General features: G+C 42.7%; 1 pseudogene; it reads right to left on the reverse strand.

The window, feature by feature from the left end:
- Nucleotides 1–13,913: 13,913 nt before the first annotated feature.
- Nucleotides 13,914–14,273, reverse strand: LOC118666875 (annotated as a pseudogene).
- Between the last annotated feature and the right edge of the window lie 12,414 nt (nt 14,274–26,687).

Here is a 26,687-nt window from a genome sequence, read left to right on the forward strand (position 1 = left end):
CTCAGTTGCAGACTCCTCCCCGCCCAGGCCCTAGTCAGGGTTCCAGCAGGAGGCAACCAATTAATGTGCTTCTTTCACATCCATGTTTTTCTCCGTCTTTCCCTTTCTCTTCCACTCTCCCTAAAAATCAATGGAAAAATATCCTTAAGTGAGGATTTTTTTTAAAAAGAGGAAAATGTGGGTCAAGGGCTTAGCCCAGAAATTGGTACCCAAGGCCCAGCCAGTAGGTGGTAGCTCTTAGTTATGAGATAATATTCACTAGACGCAAATGCTATTCTAAAGGTTGATATGTAGTAACACATCTTAATAAACAAGAGGTAGATGCCTCTTCAGTCCCATTTTACAGAAATAAAAATTGAGGACCAAAGAGGTGAAACAACTCTCCCAAGGCTCACAGCTAAGAAGAGCGAGTCAAGGTTGCAACCCCATCAGGCCGACTGCAGAGCTCTCCCTCAACTGCTGTGCGGCCCTGCCTCTCAGGGCCTGCGCCCCATCCACAGTGCGTGGCATTGGCTGAGTCTGGTCCTTAGCTCCTAGCTCATTACTTACCTGCCAGCACTCAAGACAGAATGCATCCTGCCAGGCGGCCAGGCTTTTCCCAAGTCTGCATGACTCTTGTCCCAGGATGAGCCAGCTGCAGCCAGGCAGCGTGGCTTTAAGAGGCCTTGTCTGCATTACTCAGTCCAGGCCTACTCAGGCGGGTAGGATCCAAAGTGAGGCCCTTCAGGTCCTCTCCCAAAGGGCCTAAGTACGCTCAGATATCTGGGGACAGTGGCCCCCACTTCTTACCCAGAGAGACCCGAGGACCTGGATTCACAGGGTCAGCCCCATCGGATACCCTCCTGATAAAACCACGTGAGGAAGAGACCACCACACCCCCCCTCTCCTCCAGAGGAAGCTCTGAGTCTGAATCTGACTGAACCCATGACCCAGGCAATTGTCCTCCCTCTCGGAGTAAACTGAGACTTAGAGAAAGAAGGCCATTTGTCTTCAGTCACTGAGCCAGCAAGTTATTACAGAGCAGGGACCTGAACTTCCAAACCTTGTCCTTTCTGTACTTCTCCAAACATGCCCGGCAAATAAAGAGGGGTCAGAAGGAAGGAACTGTGGGTGAACTTAAGACAGATCCATCCACAGAGAGCTTTTATCTGCGGATGTGATGCAATGGGCCTTGGGTTAACTAACGCCGCGAGTTCAGAGATGCCAGGAGAAGACGCTGCGCCTATGTCCAGTTCCCTCTAGACTAGAGTTATAAGCTGAGACCAAGCCATCCATCTTTTCTCCTTCCAAGGCGTCACCTGCTGGTAACTGAGGTTATGTCAGCATTTCCAGGAGCTGTATTTATGTAGTGCTTTTATCAGGCAAGGCCACGGCCTTGATCCCACAGCAGGGCCAGGTCAGGCAATTGAGGCATTACATCATCTCAATTGAGCTGTTTTGGAAGGAGGCGCCAGAAGAGAAGGGGAAAGGGGCCAGGATGGTGGGGAGGAGAAAAAACTTCACATGTTAAACAGATAATATATGTTACACTCGGTCCAGGTGCCTCCCAGACATTGTCTGAATCAATATTTACAGGAGCCCTACAAAGTAGGCATTAAAAGCCGCTGTAGAGCCTGGCCAGAGTGGCTCAGTGGTTGAGCATCGACCTATGAACCATGAGGTTACGGTTCGATTCTGGTCAGGGCACATGCCCAGGTTTCAGGCTTATCCCCAGTGTGGGGGTGCAGGAGACAGCTGATCGATGATTCTCTTTCATCACTGATATTGCTATTTTTCCCTCCCTCTCCCTTCCTCTCTGAAATCAATAAAGATATATATATATATTTTAAAACCCAGCGATACAGACGAAGAAAGTGGTCAGAAGGGTTAAAGAGGTCCAGGATTCAGCACATGTGTGATTTACTGCTCGGCGGATTCCGAGGTCCGCCCTGTCTGCACCATTCTCCCTGCCTCTGCCCTCAGAGCTGGGGCTGTGTCTCACTTAACTCACTTCAGACAAGTTCCTTCCCACTTGGGGCCTCCGATCTCTTATCCCCAAGTAATAACAGTCCTTCCCTCCCTAGAGACTGGCAGCACATGAGGCCCAAAGATTGGAAAACATTTTGATCAATTAAGCACTAAGTATGTGGTACTTTTGTAAATAGCAAAAAGAGCTATTAAAAAAGGCACAGCAGCGAATACCTATTTATTTGCCTTGTTTGTTCTTTTTAGTAGCTCTTTTAACATATCCATATCTATGTATAGACAGGGTGGGGCAACAGTAGGTGTACAGTTGTGAGCACATGAAACAGTTTATTTTTGTAATATTATTGATTAATTATTGCATTATTTTCTATATGTATACATGGGGTAAATGTGTATGGATATAGACAAACACACACACATGAACACACTGTGTAATAATTAACGGCACATATATGTTACTGCAGCCAATTCTTTCGTAATGTCATTCATAAAGCACTGGTGTGCTTTCTTTTTTGACATGTTGATCTCCTTATGTTTTCTTTTTTGGGATAAACATGTCACTTTAATCATACAACACTTTACCTTCAAATGTTCATTTAACATCCCTTTCAATATTCTACCTCTAATTGCATCAACGGATGACTTCTCTTCATGGTTGTGTGCAAAAGGTAGAATACTTCACATGTTTTGTGAGTCTTCCTTCCATACAAAGCTATGGTTCTTTAACATTTATTTTCTCTAGTGTGGTGTTGGAAACATGGTCCCTAGAGTGAGCCTGGATTCAAATCCTGGTGCTGCCACTTGCTTGCTGTGTGACCTTGGCATATTACTGTCCCTTCTACATGCGAAATGGGACAGTATCAGTGCTCACCTCGTAGGCAATAAAAGTGTATATTGAAAATGCCTAGGATGGTTCTGGAACATAGCGATGCTCAAGAAAACATCACTACAGTTATTTCATTCCAGCTCTCGGAACAGAGAAGAGATTATGGTAAATGATCTCTGACCATGGTTTGCACTTGCTTTCGGGTGTGACTAACAAAAGTGCATTTGAGCTGGCAAATCATTACTTCATTGAGGGATTGTACAAATAAACACACAAGTAAATGTATGATTACAAAGTCTTAATGAGCACTTTGAGGTGAAATTAGCAAGGTGCTCTGATAAACAGAGAAGCCTATTTTATATAGAAGGAGAGGCCTGAAGGATAAGGAGAGGACAGCCAGATAAGAGAAGGGGGCAGATTTCCAGGCAAAGGGTACAATGTTTACAAATGCCATGAAAAGCTTGGGATACTTGAGAAAGAGTCTGTGGCTGGATTGTGGGGAACAAGGGGGAGAGAGGAGAGAAAGACAGAAAGTTCAGGTGCGGCTCAGAAGATCACCATGAACAGTTCAAATGTGAGTCTGAGAAAGGGGATGCTTTGCACAGATGAATTTTGTGATCAGACTAGCATTTGGTATAAGACCAGACTGGTGGCCATGTACCAGGAGCAGATGTAAAAATCAATTAGGAGGTCACTGCTATAACCAGGACTGGAGGTGATGGTGGCTTAGCCTAGGGCGGTGGCGATGAAAATAGAGACAAGTAGGTGGATTTAAGAGGCATTTTGGAGGTGGAATCGTTAGAACTTGAATGGCATGGATAGGGGACTTCCTAGTGTCTCAAGGAACATGCTTTGAGATTCAATGTATCGAAATAATTTTCATTAAGTCAAGGGTAGAACCTAGTCATTGCATGGGATTCAGCAGGAGACCCATCCAGATTCCACACAGAAACTCCCAATAATTAAAGTCATATCAAATATATAATTGAAATAAAATGTCTCAAGAGGTAACAGATTATTTGACTTTGGAAATGATCAAAAAGGGTCTGGGCCATGGTATGAGATTTTATGGGAATTCCCCTTGAGGACATGTTTCAGCGTTTTGGGGGAAAATATATATCAGAATATTCATAGTTGACTTAACATACTAGCTAATACTTATGGACTGTTCATTATGTTCCAGTTTTAAATGTTTAACATGGATTGCTTTATTTAACCCTCCCAGAGATGCACAATGAAAGAGAAGGGACTGTCAGGGTGAAGGGAATATAGCTGACATTTTTTTTCCTTTTTCTTTTCCAAATTTTCCCCAGTGTGGCAATACTACAGAAAATGTAGTTGCAATTCAAAACAGATGATACCACTGGAACCAAAAAAATGCTGAAAGGAGATTGAACTTCTACGAACTTTTCCAATATGGAAATTCAATGATTCTATTAGAGGGGGCTTTTCTGTGGGCAAACTGGGTATCCAATAGGAGTATCTGGATGAAGACAAATACGTCACAAATGAAATGCAAAAATCTCAAGTGGAAACTTTCATTTTGATTTAACAGTCAATAATCCAAACTAAACACCAGTCGATTAAGACAAATATGTTTTTTGGGGCCTCACAACTCTGTATTATTAGTCACACATCCCTGACAAAGTTGCTAAACTTCCATAAATATGTTTTTAATGATCGGATAATATTTATCCAACGCACTCTATCTCTCACATTAAGTTGGAATTAAATGCACCGTTTACTATGTCATATGCCTTCATGGCTTCAACAATCTTCTCTTTTATTCTCTTTTGAGTTCTGGTAACAATTTACAATGCAGCTGTGTGACATCTGGTAGCTGAGGAATGCTGCTGCTGAGGTTTTCAATCTCAGAGTTTGATGGGTCCTGATAGACAACGAGAGGCCACTTCTCATCAACTTTTCCCAGAGGACACAACGGGTCTAAGGAAAACGCGTTTGGGAAATGTCCATGTGTCTGCCATTGTCCCCGCCTCCCAGCTGAGGAATGTTCCACAGCAAGTCAATATACCTTGCTGCAGAAGAAAATCAGGGAACATGTCAAGTTCTCTCCTTCCCCACCCCGCCCCAGTTATTAGCAACCACGTGACCCCAGAGTAGGTGATTTAGGGTAAGCCGGCACTGTTTTTAGGAGGGTCTATTCAACTACGGTGTGATGAATAACAATACTGCTTCACCATTTTTGGAGGACATTTCCAATGATAACACACACGCTTGTTAATAACACTCTTTGGGGAAAGGAGAGAAGCGCTACATTATTGTACATGTCCACTGTAAGACATATCCCAACTTTAGAAATGTTGAAATAAATGACACAAAAAAATATATCATCTCAAAATTTAGAAGCTATGCTATCTGATCTGTCTAGATTGGCAAAATGTGGTTGTGTTAATTTTCCCATTTCCTTTCATTCTCACAATAAGACTGCAAGGAACATCATCTGCTCTCTTTTCTACAGAGGCCAGGCAACTTGGTGGCAGAGGTGGGGCTCTACGCAGCTCTTCCCACGCACATCTTCCCGTGAGGAGACACGCTCCCGCCCTCCCCTCGCACGGGGACCTGTGGGGAGGCAGAAGGAGAACTTTCTGGCACACCAAGCAGAGTCCTTCCCAAGGCGTGGCCCTCTCAGGCTGTGCCAGAAGCTGCTTGCACGACTCAGGAGTTACTCACAGTGGCTGATATTTAAAGTTATTTCTAGTGTTAAAAGTTCACAGATTACTCATTTAAAAAATCTACTGAATTTCACAGAATATTTGCCAACTGTTCAGTTCTTTATCATCGCTTTAGGAATATAGAGGAATAACCATCATCCAAGATCTAACAGCCCCTACATGCTAATGTTTTACCACTTATATACATCATAACAGCTCATATTCATAGCAAGTCTATGTGGTCAGTGAATTATTTTGCAGGTGAGGAAATCGAGTTACAAAGAAAAAGAGTAACTTTCTCAAGATCTGGAATTCAGTTCCAGATATTTTCCTATTCCAGAGCAGGTTTTTAAATGACTAAATTAGCCTACTTTCAGGACATGGGGAAAAAAAATACCAAGAGAAAGATTTCTTCCCTTAAGGAATTTGAAAACAAACTAGCTAGTGAGATAAGAGTAAGACACATAGTCTTGGCCAGGTGGCTCAGTTGGTGGGAGCGTCATCCTGTACACCAAAAATGGTTGCAGGTTCAATTCTAGGTCAGGGGCGTACTCAGGTTGGGGCGTGTACAGAAGGCAACTGATCCATGTTTCTTTCTCACATAAATGTCTGTCTCTCTCTCTCTCTCTCTCTCTCTCTCTCTCTCTCTCTCTCTCTCTCTCTTCCTCTTTCTCTAAGAAAAGAAAAAATATCAATGAGAATATATCCTCAGGTGAGAATTTTAAAAAAGACTCAAACACATAAATGGTCAAAGGAAAGTGACACCTGGTGGATATTAGTACCCCCTTTTGCAGATGGATAAACAGAGGCAAACGTTGTAAAACAGCAGCGAGACAGAATTCAAACTCAGGGTTTGAAGCCCTGCTCCCATTCGCTTCTGCCTCTCCACTGCATCTGCCATCCCATGTCATTTCTGAGAGAGAAGCCAGGTCCAAGTGACATTCATTAACCGTCCCAGTATGAAAGGTTGATCAAACTTTGATGATGTGACTGCACCAGTGATTTATGTCTGAAATTCCGAGGATGGGCTGTGACATCTGACAGGCTCTGTGTTTTAGATTCTCATATTTCCTCCATCCCCGTCACTTCCTGCCCGGCACTCACTCAGGCCTGATCATAAATATCGCCTGCCACTTTTATGATTATTGGTGATTAGATATGATGAATTCTGATACTAGTCAACCGTGGAGGAGATATTAAATACATTAGCTAATTTTCCCTTAATGCCTCATCCAATATGAATCAATATTGGTTTAATAATTAACATGTTTAAACATTTTTATGTATATTTCATGATGAGACAATCCATGTTTATTTTATGAAGATGAAATATTTAGCTTCCCGCCACCAACAGCAAACCCATTCCAACCTGGAGCTTTCTCTGTAGCCTGCTCTGGGGCCATCTTTTTGTGCCCTGGGAGAGCTGGCTGCTCCTCTCGGACTGTAACCTAGTAGAGGAGGCTGAGTTCATAACAGAGGTTGCAGCTTCTGGAAAGAGGAAGGGCTAACTGCTGAAGAGTGAGTCCTGAGAGGAGCCTGCTGAATGGGTGGGGCCTGCGCCCAGCTCGGCCCCAGCTCTGCCTCAATCCTACTCTCCTCTCAGGCTGCAAGCATCCATGAGGATTGGCTTCACTCACTCGAGGGGAGAGTCATGAGGAGGGTTAGAAGCACGATTTAGAGCAGCGGTTCTCAACCAGAAGTGGTTCTGCCCACCCCTCCCCTCCAGGGAACATTTGCAACATCTGAAGATTAGTTTTGGTTGTCACAGCTGGAGGACATGCAACTAGCATCTATGGGTCAAGTCCAGGGACACTGCTAAGTATCTTACAACACACAGGACAGCTCTCCACACAAAGAATCATCTCGTCCAAAAATGTCAGTAGTGCCAAGATGGAGAAACCCTGGCCGATAGGCAGACAGCAGAGGCCTGGCTCCCAGTTCTGCCAAATGTGGTTATATAAGATAGGGAAGTTTCTGCTCCTTGCCTTCCACATCCCTAAATTAGGGAGGATAATCATAAAGGGACCTAATTTACAAAGTTTGGAAAAAATTAAGTGAGAGGACAATATTAAAAAATTCAGTGTTTGGCATATAGGAACAGCAAAGCTTCAAAGCAGAATCAGGATGTGAACAAAGTTGTGCCACAACACCTGAGCTTTGTCATCCGACTTCCTGCCATCAGTAAGTCTGTGTAAATAATCAAAATATTAGTTCTGAGAAGTACAGCATGGCAGAGGCTTGGCATGTGGTACCTAGTTAATCGGCACACCATTGATAATAATGCATGTTCATTGCATTCCTGCTCCGTGCCATGCATTTCATATATGCCATCTCTGTGCCTTATAGCAATCTTACAAAGTGGCCAATATTACATCCATTCTTAGAGTTGAGGAAGCCAAGATAGAGGAAGGTTAAATAGATTACCTGAAGCCACTCTGTTATCTTTTTTCTTAATTTTGTAGCTTCCACTATATGTCAGGCACTGTTCCAGGGGCTAGGAATATAGCAAAGTGGCCTGCTTCCATTCTCATGGGAAAAGATAGATCATGATCACATCAATCAATAAAAATCAATCGTGTGAAAGGTGATGAGTGCCATGGGAAAAAAATATAAGAGTTTAAAAATAGAGAGTGCAGGGAGTGTGTGTAGAATGTGCTATTTTTATACGGGATGGCTAGCAAAGTCTTCACTGAGCAGCAGCACTGAGTGAGAAACCAGTAAATGAAGCCATCTGGGATAAGAGCTTGTAGGTGGAGGAAACGTCACAAGCCAGAGTTCTAAGGAGAGAATGGGCGTGATGGGGTCAAGGAACAGCAGGAAGGCACATAAGAGGAAGGGAGAACTCTTACCCTGATGAGGTCAGGTTGGCAGGGCCATGTATGTGATAGTGAGGACTTATTACTCTGAATAAGACGAGAAGGTATTAATTAGAGGGAGGTTTTAAGTAGAGAAATGCCAAATATGGTTCATATTCTAAAATAAGTACTTGGATGCTGTGAAAAACAATGGACTGAGTTGCCCAGGGGTGGCAGCAGGGAGGCCCATGAGGGCCTCTTGTTCTCTTCCTAGAGAGATGGTAGTTAGCAGCAAACGTTGTGAGAAGTGTTCGCATTTTGAATATATTTTTAAGGAGAGTCCGTAGGATTTACTGATTACTGATGGATTAGAGGTAGAATGTGAGAGAGAGAAGAGTCAAGAATGGGCCCAGATTCTGGTCGGAAGAACTGGAAGAACAGCGCTGGCATTGACTATACATGGGGACATCTAGGTGGGTCTGGACTCCAGGGAACTTTTTTTAACCATGAGAGTCACTGTTTCATGTTTGTTTGTTTTTTTATTGATTTTTACAGAGAGGAAGGGAGAGGGATAGAGAGTTAGAAACACCGATGAGAGAGAAACATCGATCAGCTGCCTCCTGCATACTCCCCACTGGGGATGTGCCCGCAACCAAGGTACATGCCCTTGACCGGAATCGAACCTGGGACCCTTGAGTCCGCAGGCCGACGCTCTATCCGCTGAGCCAAACCAGTTAGGGCTCTGTTTCATGTTTTTATGTTAATTTGTAAGATTATCCAGAAGGGGGGAGAATGATTCAGAAAAGCCAGAATGCTTTCTAGATGATAAGAGCTCTGACCCTGAGCAAAGGCTGAACTAGGGAGGTGGGAGAGAAGTAGGAGCGATATCTACAGGAAGAAGTGGACAGATGGCCCTCAGATAAACGTATGAACAATTAATCTGTAGTAACAAGAGGGAAAGCAAAGTGTGTGGACACAAATTCCAGTAGGCTGATACTGAAAGTGGGGTGCACAGGTATTCTCATTGGTTTCCTAGTCAAATAGGTAGCAAAGTCTAAGCAAAGAATGAGACATCAGGGAGAGATGCTGGAGATGCGAGGAAAACAAAGACAAAATAATCATGATAAGTGGATTAGGGAAGTGTGGTAGAATTCAAATCCAGTTCCATTGGGGTCCAATGCCAGCAAACTTCTCATATACCATATGGTTTTAAAATTATCCTGAAAGGTAACTATGTTTTATTCCCATTTGAATTAACAAAATGGAAATTTGAGGAGTTGATGTGGCCCAAGACCATTCAGTTTGTTTTGCTGCCAAATCAGATTTCAAACTAAACCTTCAGACAACTAATTCACAGCCCCAGGGACCTGTTCACAATTCCTCCTGAAGTGGAAAAAAGGGCATGGATGACAACCCCGTGAGGGGCAGTCAGGTCCTCGGTCCCCATCTCAAGCCCCCTGGAATGATGGGAAATGCAGACAGGATCTGTAGGTTTCCTTGGCCTTCTCAGCTGCATTTTGTCCTAATCCCTCAGCTGATCCTTTGTGTACTTATCCCTTTTGCCTTCAGCTTTCTTTCTTTCTCAGGTCACGGTGAAGAAACAGATTCAAGACGAGCTTTGGTCTGCCCCTGTGAGTCAGCGGCACATGGCAGGATTTCTCTGTGTTGAGGGCTTTGAAAAAGTGCTGAACTTTGCTGGGAAAGATGCGATGAGGATCCAGCATCTGCTTTTACTTTTTTTTTAATTTTTTTTCTTGCTCAGGGTTCTATCCCTTCATTTCCTTTCCTTTCTCCATCTTGTGAAATATGACTCATGGTGTACTATGCCACTCCATGGACATTTTGGGTACCAAGTAATTTTTATGGATTCAAGTCTTAGAAGCTTCCCCTGGGTTAACAGAGATCTTGGAGATGGCCACACACAGTGTCACAGGGGTCAGAGAGAGGAAGTGACAGCCAGTGCAGGATCAGAAATCGTGGCTCTTTCAGCCCCTTCAAGGACTGAAGGAAAGTTCCAGAAGTTTGCATATGATTCTCCACACTTCAGAGTGGACCCCAGAAAGGAAAACAGGGTTCACAGTTTTCCAACCAGACTCCTCAGCCCTATGATGACATTTGCAAATAGCATCAGGGAAAACATTTTTTCCCTTTGTTTTCAATGTCTAAAGTTTATAGGTCCTTTAAAGGTTGTATTCTAAAAAGGTTGAGTTCATGGTGAGTCAGTGACTCCGAGACAGACTGCAGGGCTATTTAAAAGCAGCCCTGCAAAGGGAGTGCCTTCACCACAAAAGGCAGTGGTGGGCCCAGCAGGGACTGGCTGCAGCAAAAGAAAGTGGGGACAAGGGAAGGGGCCTCCAACCACTCAGACACCATGCGGATCTCAGTCGTAGCTTCCTCAACCCGCCGCCTCACTATCCTCCCTGCATATGTAACTGCATCTATGCTTACTCCCTTCTCTCCTAACTCAGGACCTGGAGCTACCTAAGTTTCCCCCCCGTTTCATGTATTTGAACTTCTCTCTTCACACCCCCTCTAAGACTTTATTCCATCTGTTGGACTCCACCGAGATGCCTGATGCTCCTTCCCGACTCCTGTCTTCCTCTCAGTAACCACCTCTCCCACAGCAGCCACACCTGGAGCCACGCTCCCCTCTCGCCTCCTCTTTCTTCAGTCCTTCAAAGGTGAGTGTGTGAAGAGGTTCTCTACCTTGACTGTTCTACATTCCTATTTTCCATTAATTCCCCAACCCAATCACATCAGATCTCATCTCCCAAAAGGTCATTCAAAACCTAATTGCAAAACCCAATGGACATTTTTAGCTTCTTTTCTTATTTTTTAATTTTATTTTTATTTTTGGTGAATCCCCACCCAAGGATATTTTTCCACTGATTTTTAGAGAGAGTAGACCGGAGAGAGAAACATCGATGTGAGACACATCAATTGGTTGTGACCGGAACTGAACCTGGGACTCTTCAGTCCTTGGGCCAATGCTCTATCCACTGAGCCAAACCAGCTAGGGCTTCTTTTCTTATTTGATGTCTATGCCATTGGTATTGATAACTTACTCCCTGAAACAATTTCTTCCTAGGATTTTTAGATTCCTACAAAGGTTCTTCCTCCTTTATTGACTTTGTAAGTACTGATGTTCCCCCAGGGTACCTCTGACCTTCTCTCTTTCCCTTCAGTTTACTTCTCCCTCCTCTTTCCCCTTTTCCTTCTCTTTCCTTCCTCTTCCTCTGTTTTTCTTCCCCTAGACTCCTCTTTCCATTCTATACTCTCCCCTGTGATGATAACACTCAATCCCGGGCTTAACCTACCACTCGCAGTCTAACAATTCCTAGCTTGACATTTTCTTCTTAGCTTTTTCCTGAGCACCAGGCACATATTTTATGACTGCCTGTTAGCCATCTCCACCTGTGCACCAAGATTCCTATCAGTATAAATCTGCTCTCCTAGGCCCTCAATGCTACTGTCACCTCCAACCCCAGCACACATAACTGTTTACCACGTGTGGCTTTTGCTGCATCCTAATTGTAGTACAGCCTGGTGGAATTTTAGGGAGCTGTTCGGTGGACAGCTGCCCAGGCATCTGCATTACAAGAGAGATGGCTGAGCTGGAGATCCAGGTTAGGAATGATTCAAAAGAAAGGAGAGGTAGGAGTCGATGAAGTCACTTAAAAAGAGCTCATAACAGAAATTCAAAACCTAGATGTCTATGATTGGCCCTACAAATTATGTCCAAGTTTACATTTTGGGTATATATGTGCATTTGAAAGATAATTCATATCTTTTATCAAGTTCTCAGAGGGACCTATGGGCCACAGAATTCTTAAAAATCCCTAGTTTAGAGCAGATAATTTTTTAAAAATAAATTTTTATTGATTTCAGAGATAGATAGAAACATCAATGATGAAAGAGAATCATTGATCGAATGCCTCCTGCACGCCCCCTACTGGGGATCGAACCCACAACTCGGGCATGTGCCCCGACCGGGAATCAAACCGTGACCTCCTTGGCAAAGAGAATTTTTAAAAGTTATTTCAAAAAAAAAAAAAAATACTGGCAGGTTTACAGTTGTTTGTATGGACAATAATACAATAATTAATAAATAATAATACAAGAATGAACTCTGTGTTTTGCATACTCACAACTGTAAACCTACTTTTGCCCACCCTGCATAAGGAATGACTGCATGCCATTAAGCAGACTGAGGAGCTAGCCTTGACTTTGGCACTGACAGACTGTATGGCATCAGGAATAATGCCCTGAAGCTTCAGGCTCCTATGAAGCCTTCCCACCCCGCCCTGAATTTTCCCTGCAGCACTTCCTACATCTGGGCTTATAACTGCCCTACTGACTTCTTGTCTGTCTGCTCCACCGGACGGTAAGCTCAGGACAGCAAGGTCAACGTGGCTCCCCACTGAACAGGAAACAGTGCACCAGAATACGTTTCCCCCCTGATTTCCTTCAGCCCTGCAGTTCTCTTCTCTGGCCTGCAGTGTCTCCACCTGTAATGCCAGAAATTCATTTTTCACAATGTACTTCTTCAGGCGCCAACAATGCAGCACAGAGCTGGTCTTCACCATGGTTAGGCGTCCAGAGCCGGCTGAGGCCCAGGGCTGGCAGGCAGAGCGGGGTGATTATAACACACTGTGACGTGTGCTACAATAACCGACTGGAAGGTGCTAGGGAGCGGGGTGGGGGACTCAGGCATAAACCATCCTGTAAAGCTCTTGGCCCGCACGCGAGACTCCTCAGGTGACACTGAGTTCTGGTCACATGGGCCCCCGGCAGGCACTCCCTTGTTACTCCTTCCTTCAGATGCGGTTTTCCCTTTCAATTTCAATTCAATGCTCACAATTTATAGAAAGATAAATCACCTGCCTCCATGGTGTATAATTTCCAAAACTAACTGTTCACCACAGCAAAGCAGCCATGCCTAGCTCCCAAAGGAAGCGTCATGCTGTCCCCCTTCCTCCAGCCTCACTGTGGGCCGGCCGCATCGAGTCCAGGACAAGCGTCCAGAATTCAGCCCCCTCATGGCTGTGCTCCCCACCCGGCACAGCTGCCATAGTAATGCTTGTAATGCTTTTTTTTTTTTCTAACCAAAGTTCCTTCATTTTTTTTTCCTTGTGGTTTCTCAGCTTTCCTTGCTTGGAATGATACCCTCATTTTTATTTTATTTTATTTTATTTTATTTATTTATTTATTTATTTATTTATTTTTTTATTGCTTAATGTATTACAAAGGGTATTACATATGTGTCCTTCCCCCCCCTCCTTGACAGTCCCCTAGCCTCCCCTATCCCCCAGTGTCTTAAGTCTACTGGTTATGCTTATATGCATGCATACAAGTCCTTTGGTTGATCTCTTACCCCCCTCCCTCCTGCCCCCCAACCCTCCCCGGCCTTCCCGCTGCAGTTTGACAATCTGTTTGAGGCAGCTCTGCCTCTGTATCTATTATTGTTCAAAAGTTTTTATTTTATTTAAAATACAGGTCTTGAAATTACTTCTATTTCCAGCCTGTGCCATATTAGAAGAATTTCTCCCTTCTTTAGTCCCATACTGGTGTGATAGTTGTTGTTTTTTGTAAGGGTTTTGTTTTGTTTTTAATGTAAAAAGGGTTATATTTGTAGAGAAACGGGAAATGAGAGACTTAATCAAACAAGCTAAATCCCAAATTATCATCTGATTCCTCCTCCTTCTCCCCTTTCCCCTCCCCCTCCTTCTCCTCCTCTTCTACAGCAGCTGGGGCAGAACCAGCTGCAGGGGCTGCAGACCCTGGGGCAGCTGAGACCACCACAGCCCCTCTGGGAACACTGGCCAGCTTGCCGATACCCGGGACAATGACATCTTCGATGTTTGATGTTTTGTCCGTTCAGCTCACTGATGACCTTGTTGCGCAGACCCTCATCCACCTCGATGCCCACGCTGTCCAGGATCTTCTTGATGTCCTTGGTGCCTGGGGAGGCATTGCCTTGAGGGTGGCCAGCAGGTAGGAGGCAACGTAAAGCATTTGGCTGCCGAGGAAGGGCCTCTTCAGAGTTGTTTGTGGTTTTTGTTTTTTTTTTTCAAACTTAGGATTTAGGAAAAAACACACAAAAACATCTAGTCTTTGAAATTCAATTTTACGCCATCATAGCCAATTCATGAACTAGGCTGAGCGTTAGTTCCCTCATCAGTTAAAACGAGGCAGTAACAAGATAGCATCGTCCTGTATCACTTTCATAGGTGATGCTTACATCACAACTCATGGGGCCGAGTGATTTTAGAAATTCTGAAATGCTCTATGTAAGTGTATAATCAGCGTTATTTTGTTCACACTTCATGGTATGGCTCACGTCCTCAACTTTGCTGAACTACCTTTCTCTATCCGTCCTTCCTCCAATTGAAAAATTTTAATTAACCCATTCAAAATCCATCTCTCCATGGTAATGAAAATTTGCCTTTTTAAAAATTAAGCATATAAGTTACTCAAAGAAGCAATTTTGCTAGCTGTTAATTCTCCATTTAACAAATAGATGTATCATGCATGTAAATGTCTAAGATATGGTCTTGGACTTTATACAATTCTCTTCCAACATTCTCTATAACCCCCAACACGCTCTGTAACAGCGGATGGTTGTATGACTGGTGGACTGAAAAGGCAGATAACTGCTGGAGCAGAAAGCTAATTTTTAGGAAATTATTTTTCATATTGAGCTAACCCCAGTCTTTCTGCAATTTCTATCTATTGTACAATTCTAACATCTAGTATCTTCCTGCACAAGTGTTCAGACGTTTACTACCAAGTTACTTCTCCCAAAATTTCCCCTCTCCAGGTAAGAATCTGAAGTTCCTTCAGTCATTCTGAGTATCTGATTTCCTCTTCCTCTGCTACTTGTGGCCACACTCTGGTTCATCATCACTGAACCTAAACTGAGATTAAACTCGGAACTGCAGATATGGTTGGACCAAGGTTAAGTAAGAGAAAGTTACCACTTACCTCCACCAAGCATGAAATTACTCTTAGGTTGGCCTGTAGTAGCACTGAGGCTTTTGGTTCCAGTCAAAGTGTATTGCTGACTCATGCCACAATTAAATAAAACTACAATCTCAGACTTTTAACCGATCTTTCTTCTAAACAATAGCTTCCTCAGCCGATATTTATAGAGTTGGGGATTTGAACCCAAGTGAATACTTGAGATTGGTCCATATTTAATTTTATCTACTTAGATTTGACCCTGTGTTCTCATTTACCAAGCATTTGTTGAATCCTGATTATTATTATTGGCTGTTCCTCCAAACTTCATACCATGGAAGGTTTTAATCAATAAACCTTCCTCGTACTCTTGCTGTTAGCTAACGTGTTACAAACTAAGATCAAGAATGAAGTCTACATATAACATAATTATAACCTGAATTATTTTTATTAATCTTCAAAATTACTATAGTGTACAAAGATAAGACATTGTAAGTTATATAAAAGATACCACATTGAGCACATAATAGGTGGTCAATGAATACCTATCACCTATCAATGAACAAAATAACCTGATTTCTAAAAAATAAAAGAAAATACACAAGAAAAATAAGAGAATCTTCTAGACAAATGTTGATGATAGGGAACGCAGTGTTGTAAAGACAAATTAAATTCTCAATGGAAGTCAAATGCTGGAAGGTGTAGCAGTATTTGAAATGAGACTACCCATTCTAAAACTAGGAGGGTCCATAAAGCACTTTCCCTAAAATAGCTCTGGGCTGATAGCCAATAGTGATGGCCTTCTGAGGTTGCTTTGATGAGCATGAGGGAGAAGAGACCAAAAATAAAGCAGCCCCTCGCCACATGCAGGTGATAACATTAGCTAACTCCCACTGAGCATCAGGGCGGGCCAAGCATTCTGCTATCTCATTAATCTCCCCACCCACTGAGTGGATACTAAGGTCATGCTCACTGTATAAAACAGGAAACGGAACATTATATAGGTTACATAAATGGTTCTAGGTCATGCACACAGTCAAAGTACATAGAACCTGAACTTTGGTATATCACTGCGACCAGTGTCCACCAATGTCTGTTTGTGAATTTAGAGGGGTTCCTTCCTACACTCTTACTGCCAGATCAAGACTCAAAGTATCATTACTTAAACACAAATAAAGGAACCCCTGGGGATTATAGCTAGGTCAGATTCCTCTCCAAAGAGCCTGGTCTGGGTTTTCTGTATACTTAATGTTTCCAGTTCCCCTAATCTTGTGTGTTCTATCATTCCTGCCAATTCTGATATATTTTGTCTGTAGTCTACACACTTATTAATGTATAGACTGAAAATTAACTTGACAACATCAAATTCATGACTTTGGATCACCTTCCAACTCCACATCCATCCTACTCATAGTCAACTTAGGTGATCCACTGTCTTACCTGAGCCAGCCCACCTCTCTGTTGGCTCTCCAACTTCTATGTACAGGCCAGGGTCTGATGCCTGGCTTATAGAAAGGTAACTAGGACGAGGGAAGATAACTCTGAGACAAACAACGGGCTGGTTGCAAGTGGGCGATATTCAAATGGGAAAGCAGGCACTGAAGAGATGAGGACCAAAACGGTCAACTCCCTCACACTAACCTCAGGCCACCTGCTCAGGGGAGAAGGATGGGTTTCCAGGGGGTGTTCTTGAAAGCCCCACAAATACTTCATTTCTTTATCAAGTTTTTATGAAGAGCCTACTATGTGTGCAGACTCTGCTAGCTACCGAGGAGATGGCAGTGTGCAAGATGGAGTGAGGAGTTTACTGTCTACTGTGGAATAAATGGACAGACACCAAAATCTTAGGACTAACCCTGCTGACAGCTGACCTTGGAGAGATACCTCAACTCCTTGTGACTCAGTTTCCTCACCTGCGAAATATTCAGGTGAGGAGACGATGAGCAATACAGCAACTTAGCATGACAACTGAGTTGGTTCTCCTACAACAGTCACTATCCTGGCTCCCTTGTCAGTCTCCGGTTTGCCATTGGGAGGAGGGGATGGGAAGGCTACCTGGCAGAAAAAGTTCTTTCTCATTTTCATAATAGAATTATGTACTCCCCTCTGCAGGTCTTTAATCTTCCAGCATTTATCCCATCAGTTCTGTCTCTAGTGAGCCCTTATCCCAAGATGTTTGTCTATTAAATTAAGAGTTTTGTAGAAGGGGAGAGCCATTTAAAGGCTGTAAATCACCAGGCAGTCTCTTAGCTGCTCTCTGCTCTGAGCCCCACTGCATCATCCTACACTCACAGGCTGCCGCAGCCACCGCCACCTCCCCTCGGGCCCTGGCTCAGAGGCAGGCAGCTCTGGAGCATGGGACCTGCACAGACCTGCCAGCTCCCAACCTGCTCCAGTTCTGGGGCCAGCCTGACCTGGGGGCGGGGGTGGGGAGTGTACGTGGGTCCTTCATTAACTCTCAGGAGCTCCAAAGGCAACTTAGCTCCCACCCAGCTTTTTTCTTCTCTTCCACTGGGGTGCTTTTCATGCACCCAAGCCCTTGTGTAATACCTCAGCTTTGATAACTGTGTCTTTTGATTATAGTCAGGCCCCTGACTTGCGATACTAACCAGAAAGGTAGGAAAATAAACCTGATCCACTATGAGCCAGATGTTGTATGCATCCTCTACCCCTTGCATTTTCACTGTTTACCTAGATGTCGAGTGACACTGTATTCCTATATTACAGACAGAAACAGAGGCCAAAATAAAGAGATGGAGGCCAAGATGGATCACCTACACTGCTCAAGGATTTATAACCCATTAGTAATGGAGCTGGAATTTCGAATCTGAAGCTCTTTTGTACCAAAGCTTTTGATACAGTCATTCATTCCTAGGAGCTTTCTGGGTGACTATGTGCCATGCCGCGGACCATGCTAGTTGGTGTTAAAGTGGTAACCAAAGCAGTGAGGACTCCCACACCCTCCTACAGCATGTCTACCCTGCCGCGCGTCCCCCCCACCCCTGCCCCAGGATGTTAGAGACATAAGTGCACACTCCTTCTCCCTCCCTCTCTACTTGGTGGTTAGAGACCTAGCCCTGGACTCCTACCCCCTTCCAGCTCTTGCTCTGGCCATACAGCTGGCTCTCAGGCAAGCACCACAGACTCTGCCACCATGCCCACAGGGGGCCCTGCTGGCTGCACAGGCCAACACTGAGGATCTCATTGTTAACTCTACCACATGGTGTCTTTCCTGCTGCTCTGGACCGATCCCTCCTGCACTGCACCGCCCCACCCCCACCCCGCTGTGCGCCACCTTCGCCTGCCCATCCCTCACAAGGTTTATCAGACTTCAAATCATCACGCAAGATGGAGAAACACAGGGACAAGACCGAGGTGTGTTCTCCCTTTATCTCTCACTCCTTAACCCCTAGAGTGCCGGGGAGCACCATCGACCTCCTCCTATCTTTTGCCAAAAGTGCCGGGAGCGCTATCGTGCTCCTCCTGCAGGGTCACTGTTAGATGCTAGTAGTTCACTCTTTATTGACAGATGGCACCTAAGTGCAGATTTCCTAAGCTGCTGTAAAATCAGCAAAAATGCCTTGGCAATTTTAGCATAGTTCCTAGGATATTGGTTGGCACTCAAAGGGTTAAAAACCCACCACCCTCTGGCTGCTCCCTAGGCCTGCTCTCCTGCACCCCTAGGTCGGCCTTCCCCTAAATGCCCCAGCCCCTCAACAACCCTTCCCCTCTCACTCATGAGACACTGTCACAGATAAAAAATGGTATGAAAGATTCACTCATAATTTGTGGGATGGGAATCATGTGGCGCTTGATCAGGAGGCTTGATTCAAGCTTCCCTTTGACCAATTATCAGCCGTGAGTATGAGTCATGTCCCACACACCCCTGAGGACGCTCTTCCCTTACCTATTAAATGGGACTCTCAGAGACTATGATGGCTCTCTAATGTTTCATGTTGGCTAGTCTGAACTACTCTTTCCAGATTCCCCTTTCTGGTATGATTTTGGGTGCGATATGGCACAAGGGAGGCCCTTGGTGGTTCCGGAGGGCGGAAAGGGAGCAGGCGCCATGTCATAAGCAAGAGACATCCCCCTGAGTCCTCCTTCAACGCCTCCCACTCTTGGGCCAGGTGCATATGTTCGCCTCTGTGACAACTGATGCCAATTCCTCCTGCAGAACACCTACATCACCAAGGTCAAAAGCAGTTCAGAAATAACAAGGGTTTCAGTCCATTCTCATGGGGCCCAGTTTATGCTTGTAAGTTGAACCTGCAACTTTAGATCCCCAAATTTATATCCATCTTCTCCTCCTGACTTCCAGCCCTCTAGGCTTTGGGCTCCAGCAATGGATGTGGAGAAAACACCTTAGAGAGATGCTTAACCAGCTCTCATAATTCTACAAGGTCAGATACTGTAACAGAGATTTGTATGTATATGCATGTGTGTGTGTGCACACGTGTGCGTGCGTGTGCGTGTGCATATGTACTCTGGGGTCCGCTTCTCTGGTTGAACTTGATCGATATAAAGGACATATAAAAAGTCACAAAGTCTCAGGGGCATAGAAGAATAACTCTTTATTTAACTTATGGATCTGTGGGTCAGCTGGGGCGATTCTTCTCCATGCAGCATGTCTGTTGTCACCTGGGGCGACTTTGCTCCCCTGGCGTTTATTCTAGAGCCCAGTGTGAAGGGACAGCAGCTACCTGGGGGAGGCTCTATTCTTGGAGATGGCAGCAGCTCAACAGGACAATTCCCACTGAACAAGCACATTTCAAACACCTGGGACCACTAGCATCCCATTGGCCGAAGCAAATCACATGGTCAAGCTCAGACTGAAGTGGCAGGAAAGAGCATTCACCCTTCGTGGGAGGAACAAAAGTACATGGTGTGGCTGCAGAGTGAAGAACTGAGGCCGCACTTAAAACACAGGGACTCAGCAAAGTGTCTAGAAACCGTGCCTGCGGCTCGCAAGCAATGCCATGTTGGCTACGGTTATGAATGAACTGAGATCTCTCTTCCAGCTTCAAGTCTGCTATCAGTGAGCTGTGGGTTATTGGGAAAGTCAGTTCATAATAATCCTTATCCCTAGAGTAAGATCAGTGGAAATAATCTCTTGATTCTATGATTCTGAGATGGGTTTGTTGTCTCTATTGTATGCCATCATTTTAAATTACCTCCTCTTAAAATACATTTTATAATACAATTTTTAAATTACAAATAAAAATGAAAGACTGCCTTTAAAATCCTCACACCTAATGCCATAATCAATTCTCCCCACAATGGAAATCGTTGTTGAAAGTTTGCTTCTATCTTTCCACATCTTTTCATGACTTTATGTTTATGCATGTGTTCCACATACACACGACTATATTCTTTCAGATGGCAGCTTGCTCTTGTACTCTGCTATATCTTGGTCTGTTCATTTTGGTCTACATAGATCTATTTTAGCCTTTTGAAGTCTTTTGTATTCCTAAGTGTGAATCTGCCAGAATACATTTAACATTAGCTCCTTTAATGATCACTGCAATTCTTCCAGATACAGTACCCCCCTTACCCATATGTTCCAAGGACCCTGAAGTCATGAATGTATGAACCCTACATATACTATGTTTTTTTCCCATACAGACATACCTATGATAAAATTTATAAATTTAAAACAATAAAATAGGTCAATTATACCAACATACTGCAATAAAAGATTTATAAATGTGGTCTCTCTCACTCTGTTAGAACATCCTGTATTTCTTGGGATGACATGAGATAATAAAATGCCTCCTTGATGAGATGAAGTGGGTGAATGCCATAGGCACTGTGCTTAGTGTTAGACCAGGAGGGAGACCTCTTAACTACACATGATAAGTGCTTTATGGTTTCTCTGTGGCACACCTGCATTGCAGCATCACTACCCTTGCAATTTGGGGGCACCTTTCAGTAAAATAAGGATCACCTGAACGCAAGCACTATAAAACTAGGACAGTGGATCTGATAACCTAGAAGGTTACCAAGTGACTAACGGGTCAGGAGCACATACAGCACGGAGAGGCTGGACAAAGAGATGACGAAGCAGGGTGGAGCTGGACAGAGCAGACAGCACAGAATTTTGTCACACTGCTCAGAATGGCACACAATTTCAAACTTATGAATTGTTTACTTCTGGAATTTTGCCTTTAATATTTTCAGACCGCAGTTGACCATGGATCACTGTAACAGTGGAAAGCGAGACTGCAGGTAAGGGGAAACTACCGATGCCTTAGCAAACGAAATGTCAATGAGAACATCTTTGTACCCGCCTTCACATAGTGTGGCAATGTTTTCTGTAGGATTAGACACCTAAGAAATAGTCAGATATTTGGAATGTTGGTAGATTACTGCCATACTGCTCTCCAAAAAAAGCCAGATCCAATTTACAAACTCACCAACATTATATAGAAATACCATTTCTCTGAGTCCTTACCAACACAGAATATCATCAATTTTTAAGATTCTTTTTTTTTTGCTATTTGAATGAGTTGCATGGTTTTCACAGGACTGTTATGATGAACGATGTCAATAGGCACAGGCAAAGGATATGAGCACCTCTGACGTTAGTAAAGAGCACAAACTTAAAGGCATGAGGTCTAAATTAACTCGCATCAAAGCAGCAAGGAGACATGCAGTGTTCTCACTGAAGGGGCCAGTTCGTCAGTCTACAGACTGCAGGAAAAAGCCTTCAGCAGGTGATCCTATCTGAACATATTAAAAGTCCCACTGAGTTAGCAAGCAGTTTCCGAGCAGTTGGCAGAATGATAGTCCCCCAAAGACGTCCAAGTCCTAATTCCCAGCACCTATGGACATGTTACCGTACAGGACAAAAGGGAACTAGCAGATGGGATGACAGTTAAGGACGTGAGTTGGAGAGACCATCCTGCATCATCCAGGTGGGTTCAATCTAATCATACGAATCCTCCCAATTCTCGTCAGAGGGAGTGTACACAGAAGAGTATTCAGAGAGATTTGACGTCACTGGCTTTGAAGATGGCAGAAAGGGGCCATGAGCCGAGGAATGAACAAGGACATGGATTCCCCCTTAGAGCCTCCAGCAGTACAGTCCTGTCAGCATCTTGATTTTAGCCCAGTGAGATCCCTGTCAGACCTCTACCCTGTAGAACTGTAAGATAACAAGTTTCTGTGTTTTAAGCCTCTGAGTTTGGGGTAATTTGTTGCACTAGCAATAGAAAACCAATACAGCCCATCCTCACTGTGTTCTGGAGCAGGGAGCAGCAATTGTCTCCTTTTGGTTCCATCTTAATGAAACATGAGCCACCCTCCTGCTTACCCACCAGGTACAAGGAAATGACAACAGACACAGAACATGTATCAATGTATCTGCTATAAGGACGAGGAGAAGGTCAATTTAGACCATTTTTGCAGGTATCATCTGCCCAGCGGATACAGATGCAACATGAAGACTTGCTTGGCTTAATGAAAAGTAATATCCCCATTGTGCTTCCATTTCATTTCTTTAGTTGTGAAGATGTTGATCAGCTTTTCATATGGTAACTGACCATTTTTTAATTGCTGGCGTATAGCTTTGACAAATTTCTCAAATATGTTTTTGGCCTTGTCTTAATGATTTGCTAAAAACTCTTTATATATTCTATATATAATATTTTGTCCGTAATATCTGTTGCAAGTATCTCTCCCAGTACTTCAAATTGATACATACGCGCGCACACACACACACACACACACACGCATGCAAGATGTAGCTAAAGCAGTGCTCAGAGGAGGATTTATAGTTTTAAATATTTATATTAAAATGGTACAAATGCCTAGAAGCAATGATCTAAGTATCACCTTAAAAAACAGGAACAGAGAGCAATGTCAACTCAAGGCAAATAGAGGAAAGAGAATACCAAAGAGCAGAAGGCAATGGAATACAGAATTAACAAAGCCACAAGCTGGTTCTTTTAAAAGAACAACAAAATTGATCAACTCTTAGCCAGAATAATTAAGAAACAAGTACAAGAGCACAAACTACCAAATGTATAGAATGAAAAAGAAGTTATCACTACAGATCTTAACAGACATTAAAAAGGTAATAAGAGAATAGTATATAAATGACTTAATGCCAACAAACTGGACAACTTGGAATCAACAAAAAAGTTCCTTAAATAATACAGCTGACCCAAATTAATATGGATGAAACACACCCTATTATCAAGACTAAGTTTTTAATCTAAGACCTTATAATATAGAAACTCTTGGCTCAGAAGTCTTTATTTGATTAATTCTACCAAATATTTAAGAAAAAATAATAGCAATATGTCACAATGTCTCTTAAACTACAGAGGAACATGAAATAAAACCCAATGCATTGTATGAGATTAGCATAACTTTTATACCCACAAAGACATTACAAAAAAATTACAGACCAATTCCCTTCAGGAGCATAGACACAAAAATCCTTAATAAAGTGATTGTATTATTAAGTCAAATACAATTCCCAAACAGGATAATTTACCATTCACATAAAGGGCTTGTCTCAGGAATGCAAGGTTGATTTTACATTCACTGAATTGTTCACTTTAAAATGGTTGATTTAATGATATGTAAATTTCACCTAAATAAAAATAATCAAAGCATGTAGTTCACCATATAAACAGAATAAAGGGGGAAATCCTACAATCATTTCCATAAATGCAGAAAACACTGGTTTTTACAAAATCTAGCATCAATTTATGAAAAAATTTCTCAGAAAATACAGTATACAAGAAAACTTCCTCAATCTATATAAGGGCATCTATAATACTGAGAGACATCCTTAATGGTATTGTATTGACCACTAAGACCAGAAACAAGATGAGGATTCCCACTTTCACTACTTTTATTCAACATTGTACTGGAGATCCTGACCATTTTCAATAACAGTGAAAGGATGTAAAAGGCATAAAGATCAGAAAGGAAGAAGTACACTGTCTACTTGGAAATGACATGATTGTTTACAAAGATAGCCATAAGGAATCTAAAAAGTTATTACAAGATGCAATATGTAAATTTAGCAAGATTGTAGGACTCTAGGCTTTCTTTAGAAATCAATTTCATTGGTATATGTACAAATATGCCATTGGAAAATAAAACTCAAAAACAATTTCCCTTATAATAACATAAAAATGTAAAATATTAGGAAAATATTTTTGAATACATGTATCACATCTGTATTCTGAAAACTAAAATATATCATTAAGAAAAAATTAGGAAGACCTAACTACCAAACTCTATGGTACTGGCATTGGAATTGACAGGTCAATGCAATAGAATGTCCAAAAATAGACCCACATTCATCTTATTTTTGTTTTAACAAAGGCACCTGAGCAATCCAACAGTAAAAGAAAAAGACTTTTCCACAAATGGTAGTGAAGAAATTGAATATGCACATGGAAAAAAAAAACCACCTGAATGTCAACACTTACCCCAAAGGCATCTGAAGTAATAAAGACATTATTTTCAAGATCAGGAATAAGCAAAGTTTTCTTAAACAGTTCATAGAAATCATAGCCATAAAAGAAAAAAATGTGATAAATAAGACTTCAAAACTTAAAAATTTTGCTCCACAAAAGATACCATTAAAAAAAAAAATGAGTGGACAAGCCATAGACTATGAAAAAAATAATCATAGAGACTCAAAGGGTTTTATCTAGGGCAAATAAAAAAATTCTTATAACTCAACAATAAAAAGACACACAATAAAGAGCTAGCAAAGTATTTGTCGATTCTTCACAAAAGAAATGTACAAATGACCAGTGAGCAAATGATGAAGAGTTCATTATTGTTAGTAATCTTGGAAATGCAAACTAAAACCACAAAAAGAGATGGAACCATACACCCATCAAAATGGCTAAAATGCTGACAACATTAGACATGATCCAAGACGTGGATCAACGAGGTTCTCTTACATTCTCGGTGGCACAACTACTATGGGGGAAAGTTCTGACAGAGTCTGAGAAAGATAAGTATATACTCACCATATGATCCAGCAAATCCATGAACAGAAATGAACTACTGATAGCTCAAAACATTAGGCTGAGTGAAAGAAGCCTTACCTTTTAAAAGTACAGACCGTGTAAGTAATTTCATAAGAAATCTGGAACAGGCAAATCTAATCTGTAGCGGGAAAGAACCTAAATAGTGGCTGCACCTGGGAAGAGGGTGAGTTAAGAGACTGGCTGAGAGTGGGCATGAGGAAACTTCTTGGAATAATGGGAATGTTCTATCTCTTGACAGGGATTTGGGTTGCACAGGGAAATGCATTTGCTAAATCTCAGTGCATGCCTTAAGATCTGTGCACAGCTTCGCCTGTCAATTTAAAAACAAAAGGAAAAATTATAAGTAAATACTGAATCCTGTTAATGCCATGAATCCTGAAGTCTTTAGAATGAATGTACTGATGCTTGCAGTTTCCTTAGAAATGAAAAAAAAAATCAATTAACGGATGGATACATATTTTCTAGAACAAATATAGTAAAATGTTATGGTGCTTTGAAAATAGTCTGGCAGTTATTCAAAAGGTTAAACATAGAGTTACCATATGACCCAGCAATTCCACTCCCAGATCTAAACCCAAGAGAAATGAAAACAGATGTCCACACAAAAAGATGTATACAAATGTTCTTAGCAGCATTAGTCATAAGAGCCAAAAAGTGGAAACAACCCATATGGCCATCAACTGATGAAAGGATAAATGGAATGTGACACACCCACACAATGGAGCATTATTCTATATAATAAAAGCCCAGTGACCAAAATGGCAGAATGACCAGAACAACCAGAGACTAGAACAACCACGGCCCCTAACACCAGCCAGCTGCCCCCCATCAGGCAGGCAGAGGCAGTTAGGGGCGATCAGGCAGGCAGGAGAGCAGTTAGGAGCCATTGGTCTTGGACTTCGAGAGGGATATCCTAAACTGGCAGTCTGACATCCCCTGAGGGGTCTTGGATTATGGGATGGGGATGCCAGGCTGAGGGACCCCACCCCCACCCCCGCATGAATTTCGTGCACTGGGTCTCTAGTTGGATAATAAAAAGCAATGAAGTTATGATCCAGGCTGCAGCACGGATGACCCTTAGAGATTCTGCTAAGTGAAAGAAGCTAGTCACAAAAGGTTACATATAGTATGATTCTATTTACACGAAAGGACCAGAATATGCAAATCTATAGAGACAGAAAATAGACTGGTTTCCTAGGGCTGCAGGATGGTGACAAGTCATGGGAACTGGGAGTGGGAAGGGGAGTGACTGATAATGGGTGTGGTTTTTGTGAAGTGATAAAAATATTCCCAAATCAATTGTGATGGTTGCACAACTCTGTGAATGTGCCAAAAAGCACTGAATTGTATTATTTTAAATAGATTACTTGTATGGTATGTGAATGGTATCCCAACAATGCTATCATACAATGAATTAATAATAAAATGCAGGTGGTGGGTATAC

The sequence above is a fragment of the Myotis myotis genome, unplaced genomic scaffold, assembly GCF_014108235.1.
Source record: "Myotis myotis isolate mMyoMyo1 unplaced genomic scaffold, mMyoMyo1.p scaffold_m19_p_12, whole genome shotgun sequence".
NCBI classification, from domain to species: Eukaryota; Metazoa; Chordata; class Mammalia; order Chiroptera; family Vespertilionidae; genus Myotis; species Myotis myotis.